The 23,708-nt window shown below is 44.7% G+C and overlaps 1 long non-coding RNA gene across 1 annotated transcript; it reads left to right on the forward strand.

Moving 5' to 3' along the window:
• The first annotated feature begins 581 nt into the window (after window positions 1-581).
• On the forward strand, window positions 582-21,397 carry LOC142584177 (uncharacterized). The gene is made up of 3 exons (XR_012828717.1): window positions 582-713; window positions 20,534-20,598; window positions 21,322-21,397. It is a non-coding gene; the product is annotated as an uncharacterized LOC142584177 (long non-coding RNA).
• The last annotated feature ends 2,311 nt before the right edge of the window (window positions 21,398-23,708 follow it).

Genomic DNA, 23,708 nt, shown 5'->3' on the forward strand with positions numbered 1-23,708 from the left:
ACGATCCTCTACTACCAAGTAACCGATGTCTTGAATAATTGTTGCTTGGCCAAATAAGAAAGTTGACTAAATAAGTATAATTATGATATTTGATTCTACGGAGTACTAACATAACTGGCGGTTTGTCCATTTGACTCCCAGTACCATACATTTGGTCCTTCTTGCATAGAATGGTCCATGGTGTTAAGAGGCGGCATGTATTACAGCCGGGACACTCTGTGTCTAGGTCGCGGGAAGAAAATAATGATTTCACATAAGAATTTATATCTAATGGCATTTGCGGACCTTTTATGCCATTCTACCTAGAAACTAAAAGTTGGAGTAGCCTCGCCCACATAAGCATCAGAGAAAGGATCAGGGGTTGCATTCACAAACGCTGTTGTCCGTAAGTGGTCTTCGCCAATGAAGGGCTGCTTTCATAGCTATTGTGGCCAACATCGCGATTGGCTGCAATACAGAGACTTAACGTTAGACGGTTCTTGTGAATACGGGCACCGGATTTTACATCGCTTTGACTTGGCATGCTTAAGATGGCATCTTTCAACTTTATTCAATTTGCAGGGTGGTACCAACCTGCCGAACCTGGTGCTGGCTTTGGCAAGCATTGACGTACCGCCATTGAGGTGCCTAACTGCTGACCTCACATCCATTGACGAGGATGCCGGAGAAGTAATATACACCTGGCACGTGAAATCCCCCAACAGTTCAGAACGGTGAGTGCAATATTACACTGCAATCACTTTTTACTCGCTTATGAACCTTTATAAACCTTCAAAAAGCGAAAAGTTCTTGCAGATTTTATCTGATGAAGCCAGGCACCCAGATTATTCAGCATTAGAGTAAAAGCAGAAAAAAATGTCATTTATGTTTTGTAGTTGTTCTTTAGTTCAAATAGGTCCCGTTCGAAATCACAGAAAAATTACATGAGATACCTTTTAAACTGGCTAAGCACCTTCGACGAAAAGAGGCACAACAAAACGGCTCACTTTTTGTGCATGTTGAACTTGCGACGCCTAATTTCTCTTCATTTTTATAGCTAAAAATGTGCCTTTATATCGTCCATAGGCTGGTACAACTGAATTTTCTAAAGCTAGTTTGCAAGACAGGAGTCTGTGGTCTTGAAAATTATATCACTATATTCGGGGTACGTATCACTTGCTGATTCATCATAGTACCCTTATTGAGTCACTGGCACATAGCATCCGTACCTAAAATCGTCCGGATTATAAGGTCGTTCAAGCGCCTCTGATCATACATTATGCAATAAAACAACTTGTATAGAACTATATGCAAGTAGCAATACATTGAACACAGGACCAGATTAACCTCGTATTTAAGGGCAAGCAGCCCTAAGCGCAAAAGCGCTCTACAAGAAAATGTTGCCTTGCTGGGCCCCTTTACAATAATAAATCCTAAAGCATCGTTGAGGGACGGCCTACCACAAGAATTCTCCAAAAGGGTTTCATGGCGCCCGAAATGGAAGCAAAGGATGCGCGGTGCGAAAAGGCTGCCTGGCTTTACCAGGGATCGCAGGCCACCTTACAATCTGGCCTTCTCCATGATTACGAGGCTTCTTTCTCGTATTAGCCTAAATGGTTCGCTGCATATGCAGAGATACTCAAAGAGTCTATGGTAATCAAATATTGTGTATAGCGCACAACTCTTCATTCTTATTTTTGCTGAGCGGTGAAGACGGAGCAGGACGCTGATTCGTCGTAAAATTCACGATTGAATGATATGGCCGTTACCGTAAGACAATAAGTATTAGGTGCCAACTTAATTGAAAAAACCAATTTTTCTCCAAGCGTAAGTGTTGCAACCATATTATAAAAATGCAAGCTTCTCCCGTATGTATGTTGACAGAGACGTCAACTTTTATCTGTATATTTTATTTGGAACAGAAGGTGATATCTGTAACTGTCAACTTATTTTGCATCTTTGGCGATCACCATGATCATTCGCATCATTAGCATGCCCAAAACTGGGGTGCCGAGGCATATTTAGCGCGAGGGCAGTAATCTTATAGTTCTGAAGTGATTCATCGAGACAGTTCCAGCACTAATGTATAGAACGGTACTCTTCTCCTACATCTATTTGCATTGCAGAAAGTTAAAGGATTACTCACGGAATCGCGAAGAATTGCCATGAAAAAAGGGGCACGCAAAGTAAAGTATACATGAAAGGAAAACACACGAATACAAAAACCTAAAAAACCAAATAGACTCCGATACTAGCCGTACAAACAGAGTAAGCAGCTGTATAAAACCACTGCTCTAATCCTTTCTTTTGTCTGTGGGGCACATCCGCGGTACAATAGGAATAGATTTGCTGTAAAAAAACACATTGACGTTTATTATCGAGTCCATATAAAGAAGAAGCGCAATGCTTGCATGATATTCAAGAAAGCTCTCATTCCTGTAAAGGAAGCACCTGACGCTTTGTAGCACGTTGTGTACTACTGCAAAGTGCCTTGCACTTTGCGGAGACATCAAATTACATGATCGTTATCAGCGTTGTCCACTTGACTTGCCCGTCGTTTTTTAGCGAAGCTGTTAACGCAAGTAGAAGGGTTCCGAAATATAAGCCAAGATTAGCAATGTAGATCCATAACCAAACATTGTAGCATCCTTTGAAGTGGGAGTGATGTATTGCATGACAATGGTGATGCGTAGCCGAAATTAGAAGCGTGGTCGTATGTAAGGTCTCTTGTGGCAACGCAGCTCGAAGGAAACATACAAGGTAGGCTTTTTTGGTTGCGCCGTCGCCAATGGTTGCGACGGCAGAATTTACAATTCTCGCCGCATTTCACGCCGGGCGAGCTCGTGGACCCGGATATTAGAGCCATAAAATTAGAGCTATCGAAGTGGTTGAAAAAATGATATAGTGGGGAAATGGGTAAAGGCCGGGCAGCTGCTCAGAGGGTAATATCTTTCTAGCAACAGATGTCAAAGGCATTGCAATAACCCAGAATTGGCCTGTTGAGGGAGGTATCTAGCAAGGGAAACCGAGTAAAAGGAGTATGTGAAGGCCGGAAATGCAATGACGTTGTGAAAGTTCATGCAGGATTGAAGTGAGAATTCCCACTGTCTTCATTGTTGTTCAAGCTCTATATTAAAGGCGGAGGAAGACGACTTCAAGGTGGTGAATTAGGTTTCCATCTATTCTACATCCATTAAGGCAAAAGTTGCAACAGAAGTTTCTTATGATGACTTATGTAGACGACCTAGTGCTTTCATCGAATAATGCAAGGAATTTAGAGACACTTGCGAATACGAGTGGCAATGTAGCGACCATCCTAGGCCTGAAGTTTTGTACAGAGAAAACGCGAACTCTGATCTTTAAGGAAGAGACGAGTAACGAAGTGGTATCCTTCAATAGAAAGTGAAATTCATAGAAAAACAAGGTGCGCAGCTTGCACATGTGGCGCAAGGCATTAGTCAACAGCGGAGTTTCTGATCACCTTGCTTTTACGTGATTTGCTTAAGTTGTCTGTAGGTTTTGCGTGGTTATGCTAGGTTTTGCTAAATTGTTGCTTGGATTGGCTAAGTCGTTTCTATGTTTTTCCAGATTATGGTAGGCTTGGCTAAGTTCTTACTAGATTTTGCAAGGTTATGCGAGGTTTTAGGAAGTTGTTGTGTAGGTGAGCTTGACGCTAGAAATTTTCGAGCATTCGCAGGCCGAGATTGCTTTCGCCGCGACGTCGAGCATTCAGGAGCCGACTCTCGCGTTCCCTGAGCAGAAACTAGGGATCCACGATTCGGCGTCGCCTCTTCTGAGCCGCTGATTCGGCGCGGTGTTCCGGATAAGCTTGGCGGTGAGACATCGCTTCTCGCTTGGCAGTACGGCGCTTTTCTTAATAAACCGCTTCTGCTTCTTCATAATAATAAACCGCTTCTTTTTCTTAATAAACCCGGTCCGGCTGCGTGGGAATCAACTACATTACCTCTGAGCCACGCCAATCCAGCGCCACTGAAGATGGCAGGGTCCTTGTGACGAAGCGCCTAAGAGCATATGATAGACAGAGAAAGCATATGCTAGGATGGAGGAGGAAGGGTTTGCTGAGAAGCATCTGAAACGGGATCGTAGATCCAGGATGGACGTTGTACGCTGAAGCAAAGGCGTCTATTAGTCGCTGACGTTTGGGACCGACCGTCAGAGCAGGGCATAGATTTCCAATACGAGCCGCATTTACGATCAAAAGCGCTGAAGAGGACGAGCTACTAGAAAGCGCTGTCGAAATCCACTATGTCGAGCCAATCCTTTTCTGCACAATATATGTTACAGCTACATACTCAAAACTCGAGCACACACACACATGCGTCCACCAAGTGCATCCAGTCTGGCGGAAGTTTCTGAGCGGCGTGCACACTTCTCACATGAGCTCCACTTTCGCGAAAGAAGGATGTTGAAGATCGCACGCTTTCGGCGTGGCGATCACACATTCTACATCTCCACAGGCTCTATAAACCCAGTGCTTTTAGGAACGGTCGTCCGTAACCCTAAACTGTATAAAACTAATTCAAGATGAAGTGAGGTGAATATCTTTTCTAAGCGTCCGTAGTAGGATGTACAAAAAATACAGCATCCCTATAATATCTGAAAGCGTGATATATGGTCTCAACACACGTAGATCGGTATCTGGACAGTTCGTTAATCGTGACACAAAGCAGCCCCTCGAATTTAACGAAGTTGTCACGGGGAGTGTTTCCGAACGCCAAGGCCTGCTAGCAGGGAGTGGAAAAAGCTAGCAGTGGCTTAGCTCGGCTATGCCAGCATATACGTAGCGTCAGCTGGTATATCCAGCTGGTTATTCTTAGCTTTCCTGGTTGTCTAGGACAAGCTTCATTATTATGCTTACTGCTGCTTCAATGACAATGATGTGACACATGCATATTTATTTTTGCTCAACGTCTGGTTGCTTCTGTAGTGCCATAAAGACGACTCGGTGGTCAGTCTGGTAACACGTTCCTCCCTTTGCTCCGGTGTCTCCGCTGCACGTTTAGCCTTCTTCTGTTCGTTCTTCTTACGGTCAACCGGTAATTGCCAGGCAATACTTCGGGATCCGATGAGTTAAGCTTCTCCGCTCTTCTGCGCAGCTGAGCAGCAATTTCGCTCTCATTTTCCATGGCTATGCCCCACTAGCAAAGACCCCGCTATATGTACACCCGCACTGATACCTCTGCGCATGCGCACAAATTGAGAGGCGCTATCAAGCGGCTCCGGCACAGCGTGAGACTTGGCTACTACGCAACGGAGGCGCACAGCCGGGCACGCGCCGGCGCTAGTGCGTCTGCCGCGGCTATGACGTCATTCCTCTGTAATGCGCAGACTGGCGAGGAGCGCGCGGCGGCGGTGGCTCCGGCGCGCCAGCTGCTCGCTGTGTCACGTCACTACTCCTCGCGCATGTGCAGCACGGCTCTCCAGGAGCCACGCGATACTGCTCAACGTCGCCCCAGTGTAGCTCACGCTACAATATACCCTATAAGTGCGTCACAACACGTGAGGATAAACACGATGGGACATGGGCACCGCGTAGCATTGAATCATGGAAATTTTCATTGAAGATACATAGCATTACACCAGGTAGAACGCCTTTTGCAGGTCCACAGGTAGCGGTGTAAAGCAGTTAAAGAAGGCTCAAGGAAGAAAAACAATTTGTGGAGATGTACACAAGGGCACTTGAAAATTATATATTGTGTACCTTAATAAATCACGCTGCAAAGGTGACTTTGTCACCGCTGCGTTTCAGAAGGCATGCCAAATACTCAACATTATCACCACGATTATGTTGCATCGTATCTTGCCACTTCCATGGATTGATTGATTGTTGTTGTGAGTGTCCCCTTTAAAACGAGGCGGCGTATTGCTCCAAAAAGCTCTTAATTTATCGCCTGAGGTCCTACCTATGTTAAGAAAGACAAGAAAAAGCATGATGAATTGCCTATAACCAAAGTTTCTGAAGCCCTGTTGTGAACTTTGTTTTTGTACTCCTCTGTTTTTCCCTTTCGCCTACTTTTCATCCACCAATCTTCCAATCAACTCTTACTAATCTCTATTTCGGACTTGTTTACTTTCCCCTTGCTCTCACGGAACCCAAGAGCTTCAAGGAGGCCAGTGATTCCTCAGTCGACCACTGGGCAGATATCTTCAGATTCTAAGACAACATGCTCCATCGTTTTCCTATCCTTACCCCAGCAAGCATATCATTCTTGTTTCTTCGTATATCTCGCTTTGAAAGTGCGTGTTATAAGGCTTCCTGATCCTGCTCTGAAAAATAGTGAGCTTCCCTTTGAGATATCACGAATTGTTTCTTACCTGATTTCGTTTTTTTTTCTCTTAAGTAGCTACTTATGGCAGGTTTATTTTCCATTCACGCCACCCATAAGAATATCTCAGCCTCTCTGGCCTTCCGCATGACGTTCTTTGTTGCTGTGTTGCTCACCATACAGGCCGCATACTTGGTGGTAAGCATGCTAGTTCTTTTCTCCGACTGCGAATCCATCTTATTCCTGTACAAATACCTGAACACTCTCCAAGCCCGTTTACTTTCTTTCATATGGCTCACTCGTTCTTCATACTTAACTTTACTGTGAGTTTCCCTGACTTCAAAACTTGTCCAGCACATATCACCCTGAACAGCTTCATCTATAATGTGTTGCGACGTGAAATGCGCGCCGCGTAGTGTCTATACGTGTGCCCTTTGAAGTTTGAAGTTTATTGCAGATACAAACGTTTACATATTTAGTACAGAAAAAGGTACCATAGTGAAAGCACTGTAGTGGCACCTTTTGCGATGTTAAAAAGAACACAAATACTACTTAACAGCAAAAAAAGCAGCGGAATATGAAATTACAAGATTTCAAATACAAATGTATATTGAGACAAAACAATAATACAATGGAGAGTATAAAACGATAGTGTTAAGAGGAAGCTTTAGCTCGGGTGCTCCTATCTAAATACACGTAAAAGCAGAATTCGTTTTTCTCGTCAACCACCGCACCAAATTTGAAAAGGTTTGCTGTATTTAAAACAAAAGCTTAAAATCTAGTGGCTGTTGGTTTCGGATTTTAAATTTAGGCTGTCAATTTTTTATTAAAAATTTGCCCGAAATCGCAAATTTTCAGAAAACGAAACTATGAAGTGTACTACTCCGTAACTCAGCAACGAAAACTGATAATACAATTCCGTGAATTGCATATAATAGTACATCTAAAGCGGACAAAACTGATATGTTACACATGAATGTCAAAAAATTTCGTAATATGGAAATATAGCTTTTGCGGAACCCTTGTAAACAACGTAACAAATTCACATAAGATATAAAACTACGTATCGAAATTGTCCGCTTTCAATGATCTAATGGATCCCGCTTACAGAACCAAGATATCTGTTTTTTATGAAGAGCTATGAATCTGTAAACTTCGTGCTTCTATTTTTTTCAAACTTTCGAATTTTGAAAATTGTTGTAACAAAATTCAGGACCTAAATTGAAATTCCGTGACGAACAGTCACTAAAATTGAACTTGCTCTCTCAAATGCAACAAATTTCATTAAGATCGGTCCAGAGGTTATCTCAGAAAAACATTTTTGAGTTTTTACATGCATTTGAATAGGCCGCGTCGGAGTTGGGTCCGAGCTAAAGCTTCCTCTTAAGGCATAAGCTGAAGTAGGAAACGACTTAAACAATATTCAAAACAACTTTAGCCTTGAAATTGCGAAGGTGATGTTTAAATGACAATATAGAATAGACACACTTAATGTTCTAAGGCAAAAAATCCCGAAGTATGAATAAAACAAATGCAACTCTTTGAGAACCAGAGTTAGTTCGTATCTTAGGGAGTATAAAATTGCAATTGCAGGAAAAAAGCGTTATATTTGATTTAGTAAGATGCTGGATAAGAACAATCTTAGAGGGCTTTGGTCTTTAACTGTTTGATAAGCAGATGTGCAGACATTAAATTTCCTTAGTTTGCCAATATTCAGTATGTGCAGTTCCCGATACATATCAGTAAGACGTGTACGTCAGTTGCTTCACGTAAAAATGCGAATGGCCTGATTCTGCACATGTTGAGGGAAGAGAAGTGGTAATGAAGTGTTTCTACCCAGGATGCAATGCAATAATTTAGATGACTGTGAATGAATGCGTAATATAAGGTGATCAAAGTAAAGTCTGGGTAACATCTAGCTTTGAATAATACCCTGACACCATAAGATGTAATCCGCTGCACTTCATTAATACGAAAATTTAATGTTAAGCTAGAATCAAGCTTGATATGAAGGAAGGAACAATGATCTCATAGATGAATGGATGTTTGCTTATAAAGAGCGGCATAACTTGCGCGTTATTTACTGGCCGGAAATTGAAAATGAAGAACTTACTTTTGGAGGGATTTACCAAAAGCTCATTTTCAGCGCACCATGCACTAACGTTTATAGGTTCTGCAATAAATGATATTATAAGGTTGCTTTTAGAATTACTCGAGCACAAGGGAGTCGTGTCGTCGGCATATAAGATGAATTCTGATAATGTGGTTAGACCCTTGGAAGGTCCTTAATATATAGCAGAAATAAGACAAGGTCTAGCATTGAGCCTTGCGGAACGCCAATGTTCAATATCTTTTTAGTGGAATAGACGCCGGAGATGGATATTTTTTGCTCAAGATCAGATAAGTAACTGCGGAAAAGATTAAGAGAAGTGCCAGAAATGCCATAAGATGCAAGTTTAGAAACATGATGCCATGATTAAGTGTCATGATCAACTGCGACGCCGAGTGTCCACTGTGCGGCAAAGACCACCTTACGGGAGAGAAGTGCAAGGGAAGATACAGGATACCGTACCTACTCAGGAGACGCCACTGGGAGCGACGGAGGAGGGAAGAAGAAGAAGGCGAAGAGGAAGAGTACTACTACCACAACTACAAAGACACCAGAGAGAGCAACAACAACAACCAAAGACTGTAGCGAGCAAGCAGCCCTCAACCAACAAAGAAGAAACAAGCAGGAAAAACTATGGAAGAGGGCGCTCCGGTTCCTTCCCGAGACTGCCCGGGGAAGCCGGTGGCGGATGCTCCAGGTGTAGGTACAGGACCAGATTGTGGACCAGATCAAGATAAAGGTCCGGTTCGAGTACTAATCGAGGGGGAGACGGGAGCAAAGCAGGGGTGAGCTGGGCAAGCGCGGTCTCCGGCACTGTTACTCAATCGCCTAAAGTTAAGGGGTCCGCCTTAGAACAGGAAATGACACAGATTAGAAACATGTTAGAACAGATTACCCGAGAGAACGCTATGCTTCAAGAGGGGATCAAGCAGGTTAGGGCAGAAAACGGGAAGCTTTAGCAACAATAAAAGAATGGCAACACACCTCCGCCAGTACGACGTCGACGCCTAGTCGAGCTCCAATACACATTTCCATACAGGCGTACGGGGAATCACGACCACACAAAAAGAGGGCGCGAGAAAAGGTTGAAGGAAAGAGGGTCTTCGCAATCAGCAAGGTTATGGGAATATTCAGAGGAATGTTCGATGCGTTACAGCAACAAATCACAAAGATGTATGTAGAGATTAAACATCGATTCGATGGATTAGTGAATAGAGTAGTGGCATTAGAAAGCACACCAAAGGATATTCGGCCGGCAGGCGCAGGACCGGTTAAAAGCAAGGCGTATAGCGTAACGAATGCGGCAGAAAATAGCAAAGCCACCGGGAAACATAGATAAATCAACATGGCGCCGCATAACCAATACGTCATTTGGCAATGGAGGTGCCGCGGTTATTGTCGTAAGCGAGCAAACCTGCAGCAGTTCGTAACAAGTAAGGAGAAGCCACATATCGCCGTGCAGGAGACCGGGGGGATGAAAAATTATCGCGACGAGAAGGCAACTGTCACGACATTGATACACAGAAAGCTCTCGGCTGTCAAGCACGACGCCGGTATGCGCGGCATAGACCACATCCTGATTGAAATAATCGCCTGCCGTAAAGAAGAGAGATGTCTATTTATTTCTAACATATACAGTCCACCCTGACGCAAGCCCAAATTCAGCCCACCCTTCCGCAAAGTCTTGAGCGTAGCGCAAAACAGGTGCTAGTCGTGGTCGCCGATTTTAACGCGCCACACGCGGCTTGTGCATACCGCACAGAAAACATTAAGGGCCGAAGTCTATGGGCAGACGCTCAACACGAAGGACTAACGGTGATAACTGACCCTCAGGCACGCACCAAAATAGGAAACAGTGTAACCTACGACACGAAACCAGATCTCACATTTACGAAGAATGTAGCAAACTGTCAATGGATAAACATGCAGGAAAGCTTAGGTAGTGTCCACTACATCGTCGTCACAACGGTACAAGCAGGCCCAAGGAAAAAGAGGGGTAGAGAATTGAAACTTGTAAAATGGGACTCTTTCCGCAAAATCCGACAAGAAGATGTGGAAGACACTATAACGGACATTGAAAATTGGGCAGAGAAACTACAAGAAAGCATTAAACGAGCTACCAAACTGTTCCAGAGTAGGCAGGGATAGAGGAGTTGGATAGAAGATTATTGCGCATGTGGGAAGCGAAACGTAGCATACTGAAAAGATGGAAATGGCGAAAACATAATCGGTAATTTTGGAAGAGAATTGTGGAATAAAAGAAGGAAATTGTAATATATGTAAATGGGTTAACCCAACAAAAGTGGGAAGCCACGTGTGACTTGATGAAAGGGCACATAGGAATGTCTAAGACCTAGAGCATTCTCTGATGCCTCTTGGACCCTAGCAGTACAGAAACCATACAAAGACACAATCTACAGAAAGTTATACACAGCTAAGACGGTATAGAAGAAGAGCCTTTCGAGAGCTCCAAAAATGAACGTTGGAGATGCGGATATAGAACGACTCCCGGATTTCCTAGTTAACGAAAATCGTGATCTTGATACTCCTATTACGGAGGCAGAAGTCAGATATGAACTTTCCAGGCTCAACCTGAAATCTGCACCAGGACCTGATGGGATAAGCGACAAAACACTGTATCCATCCGAGCTCTCAAGGACTACATGAATAACAGCTGGGAGCACGGTGGCATTCCAAGTCACCCGAACTCATTTTTATATGGAAGCCTGGAAAGAAACCACAACTGACGAACTTAAGGTCCATATTGCTAACATCCTGCGTCGGTAAGCTCTTTGAACATGTGGTGCTCACAGGCCTCTCGAGGTACATGGATGATGGAAAACTTTACCCACATACCATGGTTGGATTTCGACCCAAGTTACCGACGCAGGATAATACGCTCAAACTGAAACATCAGATGGTAGATGCGGATGAGAAAACTCTAGACACCAAGGACCAAGGCACGCTAGCAGGCACCAAGATACCGGTAGCGGAGAGCCTGAGAATACTGTGAGTGCGCATATCCGAAAACGGCCATAACGGAGGAACCATTAGACTACTTGATAATAGTGTTCAAAAACAATCAGACTAATAAAGCGGATATTCAATAGGCACTATGGCATGAAAGAGCACAATCTCATCTGATTAATAGAATTTGTAATCAGTCGTATTGTGTATGTGGTCCCCTACATCAAGCTCTGCACTGCCGAGAAAACCAAGATGAAACGCATTATTAGAAGGGCGTATAAGCAAGCCTTGGCACTTCTGGCAAATACGTCGAACGAGAAATTCTTGGCGCTCAGCGTGCAAAGCACACTAGATGAACTCATTCAGGCCCATAGAGTAGCGGAGTATGAAAGTCTTACACAGAGTTTGATGTGGAGACACATCTTAGATGACATGGGAATAACCTACAAGGCACAGCACGGAGGGCGGAGAGACATCCTAACGAAAATAAGGGACCATCTATTAGTACCCCCAGTCTCCAGAACCACGCACCCGGAGTTTCACAAATATCAAAGAAACACAAGAGCGAGAGCTCTCCACAAAATATCCCGTAGTGCCAGGTACGTGGTATCTGCGGACACGGCGGAGTACGGAAAGAGATGGAGTATGTCGATGGTTGGTACGAGTCTAGAGGGTGACTTCAGAGTTAGTGGCACGGTAAAGGCAGGGAAGGAGGCGGAGAACGCTGCCTTAGCACTGGCAATAGCCTCCACGGAAGCTAATATTGTAGTAAGGGACTCCAAGAGAGCCGTTAAGAACTATGCGAAAGGAAGAATCTCGCCGGAAGCACTGAGAATTTTATACAACGTTCTTGAAGATTGCGACATTCGCATTATATGGGCACCCGCACACTCCTCCCTTCCCGGGAACTAAATTGCGCACAACCTGGCTCGAGAACTGATGGGCCTAGCAGATAACAGGCCACAAATACTGGGAACGGAGAGAGACCGCGGATTACCAGCTCTAAAAAGATCACCAAACACTACGGTTGGCGAAGGGTCCATTTCCCCCGGCACACTCCTCGCTGAGTAGACGGCAACCGACGGCATGGCGCCCCCTACAAACAGATACATATCCGAAGCCGGTGGCCTACCACCGCTACTACCCTGACCTTTAGGCGGATAGATGTAGATTCGATAAAGAAAGGGCGGACCTACAACATATGGTTAGGGCTTGCCCTCGGACAGCCACACAGAATAATATAAACAAGACCAGAGAGCAGCAGAGAATATGTTGCTCAGCTGTGCACCGGAAGACCAACTTAAGGCAATCCAACAGGCCGAAGATGCTGCCAGGGCACAAGGGCTCGAGGCCGTCATCTAGGTAGAGAGGCCTAGGTCTCAGATCTGCTGTGCAAAAATAGAGTTTACTCCTCCTCCTCCTCCTCCTGCTCCTCCTCCTCCTGATAATTAAGTGTATCAAACGCTTTAGTAAAGTTTAAGAAAACCGAACCAACGAAGTTACCCTCGTCAATTTATAGTTTACATTTTTCTCTAAAGTAAATTAGAACTAGGTTAGTCGAAGATCCTTGTCCAAATCCAAATTGGCTCGGATGAAATAGGTTAAATTCCGTAAGGTAGTCAGACATGCGAACATGGATTACTTCTTCAATACTTTGCTAAAAAACGGCCGAATGGATATCGGCCTATAACCAGAAATTAAGCATTTGTCACACTTTTTAAACGCTCATCTTCAACTCTTTAACTCATTTATCGTCTTTAACTCTAGGGGAAATACACTAGATGCAAAAATTAGATTGAATATGTAAGTGAGCACATCCGCACTTTCATTAGCAATCAATTACGCATGGTTAGCAGCAATATTATCGATATTCGCGCTAGAGGACTTTATACAAGTAAATGCTCTCCTTAATTTGTATGGGGTAGCAGGAAGAAGAAAAAAAATGAGTGAACACAATGATCAAGTTTGTCATGCGTCCAATATGGAACAGGTATGGGAGAGGAGAAGTAGTCACTAATTGCGTTAGCGACATCTAATGGGTTAGATATTACTGATTGCTCATGATCAATGTGGACTACAGGCGGAAAAATGGTTTTATTGAGAAATGAATTGATCAAGCATCATTGTTTTTGGTCTCAGCCAGTGCAATTATTTCGTTTTGGTAATAGCGCTTTTTGGCATCCTTCATTAGTACATTCCTTATGTTACTATACTGCTTGTAACGATCGAGTAGATTTACATTAAACCGTTGGTTTTTTTAAATAGGTTGTCTTTTTAAGCAGGCTATTATCCCCCTGTCAACCATGGGTTTCTAGGGCAAGGATAACGTTTTTGGCACTGTACACTAGTCATCGATGAAGAATCGCCATTGGATATTATAGAGATGAAAGCCGTGTATACTGATTCAGCATTACTCATTGAAGTGGCGCAATACCAATCATAACTAAATACTATTTCTTCAAATTCGTCGCGATCAAACATATTCTTAATAAAGTTCACGCTATCAATGCGAGGACTGCTCTCAAAGCAAAGGGCAACTGGGTAATGATCTGTAATATTGCTTTGAAGAAATAACGCGAAGGGAGTATGAAGAAAGTTCGAAAGCGCATGGTCAATAAGGGTTCCCAAACTATCATTAGTGCAGCGAGTGGGAAGGGATAGTAAAGATTCAGGCCATAACCTTGAAAACTGCGGACATACTGAGTGAAATAAAAGGAGGAAGCATCAAGTAAATTAATAGTAATGTCGCCCAAAATGACACCAGACTTTTTTCCCTCGAAATAATGTCAAGAATAATGTCGAGTGCTTCACACAATGTAGGAATTCATGAATGTGGGAATCGATAAATGGTACCAAAAACAATGTCATTATCACTGCCAGTTACAGAGTGGTCAACCTCAATCTACACGGACTCGCAATCACATATATTTAAGTGAAGGTAAAGCCTACGCTTTAATCTGATGTCGGACCGAATAAACATGGTGGAGCCACCATGTCGGGATGAAATGCGATTGCAATATTCGGAATTGTATGATGGAAAACCATAAAGATTTTTATTGCAATTACTTAGTCATGTGTCAGAAACACATATAAGTAAGCAGGAATGAAGACAAGAAAACAGTAGTATCTGATAATTGTGAAAATGCTTTCGAAGACTTCGTAAACTGAAATGAATCGCTCAATGATAGTTATGCGAAAAGTAGGATGGGACATCGTTAACGGAAACGTACGACATCAGGTCAGATCAGAATACGACGAATCGAAAAACAAGCAAGAAAAAAGAAACCCTATTCCATTTAAGCAAAAATCGCCAGGTCCGAGTCGCTCCTTATGCGAAAAACTTGGCTATCAGTAGATTGCTTCGCCTTAACGCAGTCATCTGCCCAAAGTGATCAATAATTGAATACTAAATAATCGCTTATTATGAGGAGGGAGGTGGCCATTCACGAAAACTAGTTTGCTTCATGTTTTGCTGAATCCAATGTCATTAGCGTTAAGGCGTGCCTTTCGGGCTTTGACTATGAACTCACTTTTCAAGGCTCGAGAATGAAATTGGACAAACAAGTGCTTTGTGTCAGAAGCAGACGAAACATGACAAATGACAACGATATCATTAGCAGAAACAGGACAATGTATTTTAGAGGCAATAGCTTGACGAATATTCATGCAGTCTTCACCCTGAGTAGACGAAACTCCTATGAATTCCAGGTTGTTTTTTCTGAGTACTGTTCCATATCATAAATTCGTCTTTCCAAGGATTGGTTGTGCGTAATCAGGAATTTGTTCATTGCAGTTAGCTCTTCCTTTTGAGATCTGAGGGATTCAATAGTATTGTTCAGAGAATCAAGACTGCTTGTTAGTTCTTCTATCTCTTCCTTCAGACATTTAATGATGAAGAAAGGCTGGGAATCCAACTTGGAAACAACAGTTGTCGTTATCTTGTCAAGAAAGTTATCAAGTTTGTTTTTAAAAGCATTTTCCAGCTTTTCGAGTTCTTAATATGCATTGCAGTTGCACATTTACACCATGTGGCACATGTAGCTATTGCACAGGTAGCGGTACAAGGAAGACAGAGAAAAATTGAAGAAAGAAAAACAGGACTATGGAGATGTGTAAATATTGATGTAATTAAAAGCACGTAGGGCATGCCTGATTAATTTAAACACAAAGGCGTCTATTTATCGCCACCCCGTATCGAAACGAATAAGAGTAAACCAGGATTATCATCATCATCAAGAACAATAGCAGCGTACCGTGCCGCTGCTCAAGTGATGTGATTAATGTGCAGGTGGTATATCTACCTTTGTTTACTTTTTGGTAAACGTTGCGGCGCCTCCTCGCAAGGCACGAACCGCTGTGGAAGAAGTGAATCGTGGAACTACGGAGGCGGCTGCAACAGGCAACATCGGGCAGAGAAAGATCGCTCCGCAGAGAGCGGGGCAAGCCGCAGCTCGCCGTCCATGCCACGGGGACTGTTCAGATTGTTATCGCGGAAACGACACGAAGAGATTGTGCCGCGAAGGCCCTGTAGCGCGTGGTGCTGAAAATGAAACTCTTATGGGGATGATTCTCGACCTTACGGTGCGACTATGAAGCGTGACCGCGCAGGCTTGTGTCTTTTTTCAAACAACTGAATAAATATACGCAGAATGGGATCTTGTGATGCGTACAAGTGGTCAAAGGTTGTGAGCCTATGTTGCCACCTTTTCTCCACTTGTACGCACCACATGATCCCACTTTGTGTATATGCACTCACTTGAATGAGACGTTTGACTTAGGTGAGGTATTGACTTGTTAGAGTAAACTCAGCAGATAGTCTCAATGCAACGTGACGACACACCTGCTAATGTATTCCGTTTCTCGTCACCTGCGTTCAACTGACACTGGGACAAGCTTTATTTCAATACTTTTCTCGTTGTAAAGTGCTCCTTTTGCAACTTGCATTTATGTGCCAGTTTGCCACTGTTCCAGTGTAGTATTTCGTGTTTGTCAAAGGAACGCCATTTGCGTTGCAGTAGGTGTGCGCGATCTTGGCGTGGTGTACAGCTAATACCAGTTCTGCAGTCCTGCCTGTGAATATTCTTCCGTGTCAGGTGAGCTGTGAAACCATCGAAACAGAGTTTAGTATTCAAAGAAAGCTATCGCTTTAAAAGTGTTTTGAAGTGAGTAGCTTTCTGTTGCTAGCGTGAGTATTGGGCGGTGGCCCGGCGGATCCCCGAGAAGAAAAGCAAAGCGTGAACGCATAAGCTATCTAACAGAGTTTCGGATCGTGTACATCGCCGAACGCTAACGTTGTAGAGGCACGAGTTGTCGTGCGAGACTAGGTCGCATATCAGGAATATAAATATTTAGAGGCGATGGTTGCCAGTAATGCTGGGTCACTCGTCTCCAGCGCCTGGGCTGACGGTTATGGCGCGTTTGTGCAGCCCGAAATCTACTGTACGTTCCTTGTTGAGCTATGCCGCATAGTATTGGTTGCTCTACACAACTTTGAGAGTGACTCAGCAATGCATTAAGTTCACACAATTTTACAGTTGCAGGAGGGAAAGATGGTCTGATTGTATAGAGAAACAAGCGCTATTTCCTGTAGCCCTTTTAGGAGCACGTCTTTGTGGAGGACATAAAGAAGAAAGAGAGAGAATATTGGTTGGCGCGGTCGCATCACACATTGCTCATAATGTAAGGCAGCTATTGCTTTTAAGCTTTCGCACCCACCCCACGTCTTCCAGGAACCTAAAATCAGGTATTTCAAGGCAAAGTTGGGGTGTCGGCCGGCGAGCAGAAGTTGTAACACTGAGCCCGCAGGAATGGTGAAAAAAAATGCAAAGAGATGCGATCTCCTAGGAATCAGCGGGACAGAAGCAGAGCAGGTGCTCGATCGCCTCTACCGTGCCGCACGCAGTATATTTTGGGGATGAAACCGGGATCTTTCTTTATTTCTGGGTTGCCATCCTCCATGATTAGCAAACACAGAGGTACTCCGGGAGGAAACGATGGCGGAGAACGGCGGCGCCGTTCAGTGGTGACGCGATCACCTGGATAGACCGGCGCAAGGTGCTGCTGCAACATGTGCCTTCTTTATTCAAAGGATTTTCCAGTGGTGCAGGCGGGTGCACCGGCACGATGCAGAACCTTCGCGAGAGCGTTTGTCTTCCCTTTGTTGTGAACGCTCACGGCAGGAAAAAAGCCCCAGCCGTGGCAGTTGGAAGCCCCTCGAGATGAGTCATGGTGCTTTGTCGCTAGCAGGGCTACGCCAAGGCAAGAGGCCTCCGGTCGTTGAAGAGCCAGAAGCCCAGGCTGAGAGTGGTAGACGGTTACGACCACTTAACCCAAGATGTTCTCTTGCAGCAGGTTCGCATCCACACGCAGGCCAGCCGCTTCTCATCGGGCATGTGCAATAAGTTGAAAAAGGGGCTTAGAACTTATTCCTGCGGATTTCCGCAATAGAGCACTCGAGGGGAGCGCATCGCCACCCGAAAACGAAAAGAGCGCCCTGTAAGAAAAAAACATGATGAAGCATCACTCTCCACGACCCCAAGGTTGTTGAGCGAATTCTCAAGGACCATATGAGGCAAGTAACGAAGCAAAGGCGCTCTCTAGGCCTACAAGTATTAGTAGTGCCATTTCTCCAGAACTTCTGGCGGCCTCTAACTAAACTAGTGACGTTCGTAATCGAGTGCGCTGACGCATTCCGTTGTTCTAGAAAAAAAGTCGACATTTCTTGAGATGCAGTCAAGACCTGCCAGGGCAACGGATTTAAGCCCCACACAGTTTGCTGACATCAAAGAGACCGGTCTGTAGCAGGCGAGTGCCTTGGCGGATTCTCTCGCCTTTAGGACCATTTAGGATGCCTATGAAAGGTGGCCAGACCACTAGGCATGGAAGAAATCAAGTAACCTGTCCTTCCCCGCGTGCTGTGTATAATCTGGAAAGTGATGCTGTAGGACCACGGAGCAATGCGTCAATTGAAGCTCTGATACCAGCTAGGAGCTCGTGGAGCGTGATGGGCTTGTCGCATGGGGCCGCTACGTACCTCTTAGTCCAGGCGGGATGGTTGTTCTGCAACCAGCAGAAAGCATGAGTCCGAGGTCCACTTTACTTTCTACGATATTCATCTTGGCGTTCGAAAAGGCGATCACGACGGTCAAGATTCGCTGTCGTAGTGTGGGGCCTACCAGGAGGAACCGCAAAGGTTACGACATCCTCAAATCACAACCAGCCTGAAAGATGGCTAAAAACTCTGCTAGCTTTGCCAACGCCTCAAATTTACTTGACGTCAAGAGGCGGCATCTATTCGCCCCGTGGCAGTCCAATACTTAGGCTGTTTGACCCACATAGGCCGGCGTTGCCCTTGGAGTGGTGCAGCCCATAGTTAATGTAACCGTAAGTACGGTAAGGACTGGTCTCGTTGCACTCTTGTGAACCAAGCGCAGAAAGTTGCCGCTGGATTCGCTGCCGAGGACCAACCGGTAGGCATCAAAATGTCTGAGCTTGCGCGTTCTTGACCTTGGTGCCCGAGTGTACAAGGGCGGTGGCGGGATAGCAAAGTGGTTGCAAACTCTCCTTGCCAGGGGGGTAGCCCTATGCATAGCAGAACATCCTGTTGTTATACTAAGGCCGATAGCTGGGCTTATGCAGCAAGAATGAGGGCGTACATAGGTGAGCTGATGGGTGTTTAGGATAAAGAGGTTGGCCTGAACGGTAGCAGATACCGTGGCATTGCCACTAGACCTGATGCTGCGGCTATCCCAGGCTGTGGGATGTGCCTTCATATCTTGGCAGAAGAGGTGGTCCTGTTGTAGATGGCCAGTAACTGCCAACAGACAGCGAGGGTACCAGCAGGGTCCGTGCGTCTAAGACTTATAGCCATCCCACAAAACATCATGGATTCACCTTTCAATTCAGCAACAGGAACTGCCGCATGGCGGATAGAGCTGCGCATGTAGATAGCAAAGCTCGGGGCACTTTACGGATAAAAAGCATCCAGGCAGAGGTCAATAAGCAGGAGGCCAGGGAGCCCGATATGATGGTGGAGTACCCAAAGTAGCCGTAGATTCTGAGCACCCCAGCCGCATAACTAACCTCCTGCAGGGCTAGTACTTGATATTCGGTCAGCAGGAGATGCTCCGAGAGGTCTTCTTGCTGCTGCTACACCGAATATGCGTTCCACTTCAGAACCTTCAAGTAACAGGACTTGTGCTAGCGTTAGATTAGGTGCATACCCTGTTTGGGCGAGGAGAAGGCGAGGAGGCAATCAAACTCTTCCCAATGGGTCACCGTGCCGGCTCCCGCGTCAGGAGCGGAAATAATTACGGAAGCAGGCCCTATCCCTGCTGCTTGCGATGGAATGCCTGGCCTTCGTGGAGTAGGCCAAAGGAGAAGGGATCACGCATGTAAACCCGTTAACATGCCGTGCTGTTGTCTGCCCGGAATTCTTTCGTAGTGATGCTCTCGTACTACAGTCGTCATTGTACCGTCATCATGTCCAGCTTCGTGACTTCATCGCTGACTCTCCCCAGTCTCTGCAATACTGCCTACCAAACCGAGTCAGCAATTATTTCTGCCCCTTCATGAAACATGCTTATGTCAGAAGTATACTTCCCAAGTGCTAATGATTTGTCTGTTTGATTTATGGATTCCTCATAATAGGTTATTCGCTTTCTTTGTCATTCATACTTGATTGCTCCTGGCTAATTTTATCCTGCTTGCCGGCGAATGCTTAGCCCTCTCGCTCTGAAAATGTGCTTTCTGCGTTTACCAAAGCCCCGCAGAAGCAACGGCAATGGCCACGGCATTTGCATCGGCAATGACAACTAGGGGATCAGGCCCCCTCTTATGACGGAAATGGTTCGTTGGCTTCAGAAGACTAAAGAATGAAGCCTTGCTAAATGATGGCCCGTCAGTTTGCAAGGTCGCAGAATCCTGAAGATTTTTTTCATATTTATTACCAAAAACATGGATTTCTAATGAAATAGTTCTTCTATAACGTGCACAGAGCATATACACCTTGTGCGCAATATATTCCGGCTGCTTTATACAATACTTTCTTATTTATCGCAATACACGTGCCCAATAAGCACAAGAAAATGACATTAGGCGCCGAAATGATGAGTTGTCTTGATCATCAGAGGTACAAATTCTTCATCTAAATAGCGACAGCTCTCAATGCATTTTACTATTTATATTCTAGAACGGATTTCCGGTTCACCTATGTTCTTACTGGGCCCGACACGTTTGTTTCACACATAAATAATGGTAAGTAAAATTATTCCGCATCTCGCAGGTGTAAAAGCCGATAAGGTTTGGAGCCTTCCTTCCTCTCTAACGTTACGTTGATGTGCTCGAGAACCTTGCAGAAGCAGCATAAGTGTTTTCCATCGAAACATTTAGGAAGAGAAACAGATGTATTCCCATAGGTAATTGCAAGTAATAAGGTTTAAAAGTATTTCAAATTACTGATAAGGGGAACACTAACTACCACCATCCCCCTAAATGTTCAGTGAACTCTCAAATTTTATGATTTCCAATGAAAGCTTCTTTCCCTGTGTTTCTAGGGAGCACACTTACGCTGCCTTTGATGCTCCTATCGGTAATTCTTGAAATAAAATTCGCAGATTTCTTTTTCGAAAAACCGGGAAAAGTTTCCACGTATCGAAAAAGGAGAATTTATTTACTTAAGCGTGCAATTTTATTATTAGCCTAAGCTTTGATAAGCGGAAGTCGAGCACACAGTATGACTAATATTTTGCGAGCCATATCACGTCCTGTCATAAGGGTTTCATACTTTCACGTAATACTGTTGTAACCGCACTTTTAAATGAGCAAGCATGCATAGTAGCTTAATGAACTTCAATTATGGGTTTGGACTGCACGCCTTCCACCTTCTTAGACAAAAAAACATTAACAGTGACACTGTTCTTGAAAAGCGGCTTCCCAAGCAGCTCTGCTAAATATTTCCTTCAAACTTTTATTTTTCAGACACCAGACACACCTTTGTGACCCGACTTTTGTACAGCGATTATAAAAACTGTATTGTTGACCAAGTACTCGTGGGAGAAAAAGAAGGTAAGATATTGGCAAAGGAAAATTCTTAAAAGTAAAAAGAATCAGTGGGAATCTAATGGTAAATGCGAGAGAAATGCGATCCCATTACGACTTACCTCTTTGAGGACCCAGATCCATAATCTATACCGCGTCATACAAGCTGCAAAATGTTATTTAGGAGTGCACCTTCAAGCGCATGTACTGTAGCTTGAAGAAGTGGATTTCTCAGATATATGTATATATATATATATATATATATTACCACGAGTGCAGCAGGAAGCGCTTTTCAACCAGAAATTGAGTTCGCGCAGCGGCGGAGGCTGGTGATGTGGCTGCACCGCCCGGCACTCCTCTTCACATCACGAACCTTTCGAAAAAAGGCAGCCATCCTTGTGACTCATGGTCAACATAGTGTCAGAGGGTCGTAGTACGGCTTCAAGCGCTTTACGTGGACGGCTTCACTATAGCGTTGGTCCGTAGGCAGCGTGACAGGTTGGACCATATAATTCATGGGCGATGTCTCCGCTAAAATATGTTAGGTCCCTTTATATTTGGAGACAAGCTTGGTTGAGAGGACAGCAGAAACAGCTGCAACACAAAGCCACACAAGGGAGTCTGGAAGAAAGTTACAATGCTTGTGGTCATCGTAAAGTCGAGATATTGGCTGCCATTCGTCAACGATTCTAAACGAACTGTGAGAAGACGGCATTCGTCGGCCCGCTGGATGGCTTCAGCGATGAGCGTACATTCGGATGAGTCGGGTCGGTACGCAAGAATGGTGTAGAGGGTAGGTGATGGTTCGCGACCATACAAAGGAAGAATGGCGAAAAGATTGTGGTTGCCTGTGGTTCAGTGCTATAGCCAACGTGATGAATGGCAAAATAAGTACCAATCAGTGTGGCCAGAGGCGACGTTGATTTAACCGCCAAGGGTGCGGTTAAATCTGTCTCTCTAACTGTGCGATGAACGATGCGACAGTGAGCAAGAGGAGCGTTTACATCTTCGGAGAGAACCACACGTCCTCTATCGCTCAAACCTTCGAGAGCTGCGCCACGACAGTAAATGAAGTTTTTTAGGAAGAAGGATGCAATATCACGAGTTTCCACACCAAATGCTACACCAATAAAACCTGGAGCAAATCAGGATGTACGTCTTAAGACATCCGCCTGTGCACACTGTAGATAGTTGTGGAAGGCAGAAAGTATTTCACCATGAATTTGTCGAGGTGTGACCAGCCACAAATTGCGAACATCTTAGACGCAATAGTGGTGATGTGGATGACCATTCCGAATTTTTAAGTGAGAAGCTTGACGGCGTAAAGCTCGGGAATGTTGAGGAGGAGTCGACGGGTTTGAAAGGTAGCGGATAAGAGCGATAGTCCAAGTGTACTTGCGTCGCTCTGAAGCCATATCGGAGGTTTCGGGGAACCAGAGTACTTCGTGAATGGCAAAAAAGAGCGCAGCGTTTTCAGTTAAAACGGGTGAGCGGGAAAGCAGGTCGGCATTGGTGTGGCGGCAACGAGACCTGTAGACAATGTGCATGTAGAAATCTCGCAACCGTAAAGCCCAGCCAGGTAATCGGCCTGAGGGTTCCATGAATCCGCAACGTCAACAAAGCACATAATGGTCTGCTATTGCCTCTAAGGGGTGCCCATAGAGATAGGGTTGCAATTTACCAAGTACCTGGATTATGGCGAAATATTCCATCTCCGTAATGGAATAATACGCGTATGCTTTTGTGAAGGTGCGGCTTTCGTACACAAAGACGTGCACGTCGAATCCAGATTTGCGCTGCGCGAGTACAGTGCCGACTCCAAGACCGCTGGCGTCGGTGTGTACTTAGGTTCGAGCTGCAGGACCGAAGTCACGCAGGTTAGTCACGCAGGAGGCGAGGTTAGTAGATGAAGCAGCTTTTGCAAGGCATCGTCGCAAATGAGTGACCAGGCTTAATTGTGGAAGTCGCTCCGTAGAAGCTGACTCAACGGCGCGGTGATTTGTTCCAGAGCGGCATTTCTTCAGTTTTACCTCACGGCCAACATCATTTGGAGGGTGTAACACTTCCTCTAGCCTAAAGAGATGGTGGGAATATCGGGTGAAAAAATAACTACATTATCTAAGTAGTCGATGCCCTTTTTCCACTTGAGACAACGCAAAAGCTTGTCTATTATACGCTGAAATGTTGCGGGGGCTTTGAAAAGTCAGAAAAACATGACACGAAGTTTACATAACCCATCCGGCGTTACAAAGGTCCTTTTAGTTTCGTGTTCTGGTAATATGGAGACTTGCCAATAGCCGCTGCATAACCTGATTGAAGATATTGAT

This window comes from Dermacentor variabilis, chromosome 6, assembly GCF_050947875.1.
Source record: "Dermacentor variabilis isolate Ectoservices chromosome 6, ASM5094787v1, whole genome shotgun sequence".
NCBI classification, from domain to species: domain Eukaryota; kingdom Metazoa; phylum Arthropoda; class Arachnida; order Ixodida; family Ixodidae; genus Dermacentor; species Dermacentor variabilis.